Source organism: Choloepus didactylus, chromosome 7 (assembly GCF_015220235.1).
Source record: "Choloepus didactylus isolate mChoDid1 chromosome 7, mChoDid1.pri, whole genome shotgun sequence".
NCBI classification, from domain to species: Eukaryota; Metazoa; Chordata; class Mammalia; order Pilosa; family Megalonychidae; genus Choloepus; species Choloepus didactylus.
The window spans coordinates 51,936,995-51,941,676 of NC_051313.1; the positions used below are offsets into that span (position 1 = coordinate 51,936,995).

Sequence of the window (4,682 nt, forward strand, 5' to 3'; positions counted from 1 at the left end):
CCGGGGCACTGAACGGAAGCTGAGTGAAGGCGCCAGGGAGGAGGACAAGCCCCCCTCCGGTTACCACCAAAGAACATGATTTTGGTTCAGGGGCTCCAGTTTCTGAAGCTGAAAAATACCAGAATAATCTCCAACTAGAACAAGAAGTGAGAAACCAAGATAGATTCACTGATACATTGAAATTACAGATTGAACTCCTTTGCCAGCAAAATAATATAATAATATTGGAGGATACAATAAAAAGGCTTAGATCTACTTGACTCCTTTGTCAAGACTTTAGAAGCAGACAGAGATTACTATAAGAGCGAAGCTCAAACTTTGAGAAAGATGATCAGAAGTAGATCTAAAATTCCAAGATGGCCATCTCCATTTTCCCAGGCTACAAATTGTGACGTAGAGCTTTTGAAGACCACAAGAGATTGTGAAGAACTTAAAACGCATGCTGGAAAAGTATGAGCATCATTTGGCAGAAATTCAGGGTAATGTCAAGGTTCTCACATCTGAGAGAGACAGGACCTTTCTTCTTCATGAGCAGGCACAGGAAGAAATTGCCTGACTTCAAAGAGAAATGATGAAAAACTGCAAATCTCCTAAATCAGCAACAGTGCATGCTATCCTCCAGCAGGTGGAGAAGGAAAGAGGTTTAGCCTTCACTGACTTAAGAAGAATGACCACAGAATGAGATAGTCTGAAAGAAAGGCTAAAGATTGCCCAGGAGACAGCATTTAACAAGAAGTCTCACTTGGAACAGAGGATAGAGCTGGAGTGTACAGTTCATAAAACGTAAAGAAAAATCACTTTTTTGCTTTTGGCTGTAAACTGTTAAAGGCTTCCCTTTCCCCTTTTCTGTGTCCAAAGAAGAAATTCTTTTATTTTTCTAAGATAACTTACTGTGTATGTTTGTAGTCCCAAGATGTATAAGGTGGCATGTATGGTGTAATCTGTCACTTTTTCACTTGTTTATTTCCTTAAAAAATGTGAGTAAAGTCTTCTGCATGTTAGGTTGCAGAGTGTGTTCTTTTTTTGTAAACCATTTGGGATACATTCTCAGTGATTTTAGCAACTTTCTCATCCTCCTTTTTCATTAAGATAATATTGTCAGATATGGAGAAAATGGCTTATTCTACTCAAAGACTACAGAGAGTAGAGAGAAATATGTTGAAATAAAAACTAATGAAAAAACATAATTCTCAATATGAATCATCACCTTTTTACTAATCAGAGATTTAAGATGCTATGAATATCTATTTGAGATGCTATATAGAGTTAAGGGAATTTGATTTTCTGTTACCAAATTTGTTTGAACATATTTTTAAGTTCATTTGTAATATGTTGTGATGAGCTAAAAAGCAGTAGACAGGAAAGAAACAATTGTTATTTTCATAATACCACTTTACTGTGTAATTTGTTAATGTTAGGCCACAAGGAAAAATTCTTTTGCAAATAAGATATGTATGCTATGGTCACATTGAACCAGATTGAAAAATATACACTGATGAACCATGACAGCTTTTATAGAAACTTTATGCAGGAACTTATTCTTGTTCATACTACACAATCCCTCATCCATAAAACCTCTCACAGTGTTCAAGTCTAACCTGATCTTCTCTTTATGTAAATCTTGCCATAAACCACATTTTGTACAAAGTGAGTATGTCTCTTTTGGATGATTACTAAGGCTTTTTAGTGATGATGGTAACCTTGTGATGATGAACGTATAGAGCAAAAGTCAAATATGACTCTGATGAAGGAAACCATAACCACTGTGTAAAGAGAAACGAAATCACCAGCAAGAAAGGAAATGGGTACCAAAAGTAAACTTGGCAGACAAAAAGCAGAGAATAATTATTTGAGGTAAACTAAATTACCTTTAAACAGCTAGGAGTGTACTAATAGCTCTGTTGTCTGTAGTGTACTTTATTATGAAAATTAAGTAATTTGTTGACTTTAATTTCTAAGATGATTATTATGAAGCAGTTGTAGAAACCTCAGCACACATTAAATGATTTCCCCCAGATCAATCACAAAGTAGTAATGTCACACTTAACTAGCTATCAAACGTCTACCAGTCTTCATCTTGAATTTTGCAAAAGCCTCAAGATTTAATTGAGATAGCTTTTTCAAAGCCCTTGGGGTAGAGAGCATTTCTTTGACTTTGGTATTTGATTATTTAATTTACCTTTGTAACTTTACATTCTATTCTGTTATGTGAACAGTGTAAGAAAGCATAAAACACAGGTTTGACAATAGCTTAGAAAAAGGGTGGTTTAGGATATAATGAAAAATCATAGCAGAGAAATAGGAATATGTAATGGAACTTGGCATTTCCTGCACACTGGTATGGTAGCAGAAGAAATACCAGTTAAAGCAGCCTACAGTCAGTAAGCACAGGGAATGAGTTTTTAAAAACTTCTATGTGAATGATTATAGTTTTAGTATCTGTTGTGAGAATTAGAAGTTTTGTAGATTCAAGAATGTTGAGTTTCAGTGCATCCATGAGTATTTGAAAAACAGTAGTTCATATGAGTGTGAAATATATTATTACAACTACAGAAAATACTTTGTCCCCATATGAACTCTTAGAGTCCCACTTTGGTCCTTCAGGGGTTTGTGATACATGGATTGTAATCACTTGTCAGGACAAATAATCAATCAAATTCTTTCCATGTACTTCTTTTCTAATTTCCTGCTTGTAAGGATATTGCAGGCTCAGGTAAAACAAAAATGGTAATAAAACAAGACAACAACAACAACAAAGAAAACCTTGGAAAAAGAATATGAAGAAAATTGAAATCACCCATAATTCCATAACACAAAGAAATCTGTTATTAATATAGATGTTTCCAACCAGAAATTTTTCTGTCTGTGTGTATATAAGCTTTCTATGTATTTGAGATCATCCTGAATAAGGCTATATATTTGGCCACTTTCGCATAATTATATACCATAAGCATTTTCCCACGTCATTAGAAGTTCTTTAAAAGCATTTTAGTAGTTAATTAAAATATTCCAGCAGGTAAATGTATAATAATTTTGAGTTTTTGTGTGTGTATACATTTATTTTCTTTTAACAGTTTTATTCAAGTATAATTGACATACATACCATAAGTTACACATATTTAAAGTATACAGTTTGGTAACTTTTGGCATATGTATGCAACTTTAAAACCATCACCACAATCAAGATAGTGGCCGTATCTACCACTCCCAAAAGTTTCTTTGTGCCCCTCAGTAATTTCTCCTCCCACTCCCCACCCCCACCGCTGGTCATAGAGATTTTGTTTTGATTTTCTACAATTTTATATAAATGAGACCATGTAGTATGTATTCTTTTGTTGGACTCCTTTTACTCAGCATAATTATCTTTTTATCTGTGTTGTCATATGGAATCAAGAGTTCATTACTTTTTTCACTTCGGGAGGTGGGGCAAGATGGCAGCATAGAGAAGAGTGGAAGCTAAGTAGTCCCCCTGGAACAACTACAAAAAACCAGAAACAACTAGTAAATAATCCAGAATAACTGTGGGGGGACAAACGAGACCATCCACTCATCATACACCAATCTGAATTGGGAGGAATGCCCAAGAACACAGCATAAAATCTGTAAGTAAAACCTGTGGATCCAAGTCACGAGACCCCCTCCCCCATAGCCCGAGCAGCAAAGCCTCATGGTGCCAGAGAGAAGCTCTCTCCCAGCAAGCAAATATAGCTCAGCTGAGCTCCAACTGGAGTTTTAAGTAGTGAGTATGAACTGCTCACTACAGGTACGCATCCCCAAAAAACAGACAGAGGCTTTGGGTGACGACTGACCTGGGAGAGCCAGAGGGTCGCCTTGGACTGGGTCTGAAGGGGACTATCTGTTTCTTTTTCAGCTCAGTGGAGAAAGCCCCAGTCATTTTCAGTTTCCAAGGCTGTGACTCGGGGAAGGGTGGAGACAGCACAAGCAGAGAGTGAGATCATTGAAATGCTGATGACCTTCACCTGGGGGGTCTGTCTTCTCTAGGAGGAAAGGGGTGGGGCCCTTTCCATTCAGAACCAGACCCCAGAGCCTGGGGGAACACCATACCTCCTCACACCAGTCAAGAATTATAGGCTAACAGGCATCACCTGCTGGGCAGAAAAGCACAGTGACCTGAGGCATCAAAGGGTGGAGCAATTTTCTAAGACACACCCACAGGGAAACCAGATACTGAATATTTCTTCCCTCTGGGACCTGAGCCTGTTCTGGTCTGGGAAAACCTGATTTGAATAACCAAGGAAACCATGCCTAGACAACAGAAAATTACAAGAAAAACAAAGTTATGGCCCAGTCAAAGGAACAAACGTACACTTCAACTGAGATACAGGAATTTAAACAACTAATGCTAAATCAATTCAAAAAGTTTAGAGAAGATATTGCAAAAGAGATAGAGGCTGTAAAGGAAACACTGGGCATACATACGGCAGAAATCAAAAGTTCAAAAAAACAACTAGTAGAATCTATGGAAATGAAAGGCACAACACAAGAGATGAAAGACACAATGGAAACATACAACAGCAGATCTCAAGAGGCAGAAGAAAACACTCAGGAACTGGAGAACAAAACACCTGAAAGCCTACACACAAAGGAGCAGATGGAGAAAAGAATGAAAAAATATGAGCACCGTCTCCGGGAACTCAAGGATGAAACAAAGTACAATAATG

The 4,682-nt window shown here is 37.3% G+C and overlaps 1 pseudogene; it reads left to right on the forward strand.

Annotated features, from left to right (window-relative positions):
- The first annotated feature begins 327 nt into the window (after positions 1-327).
- Positions 328-1,858, forward strand: LOC119540565 (annotated as a pseudogene).
- Positions 1,859-4,682: the final 2,824 nt, after the last annotated feature.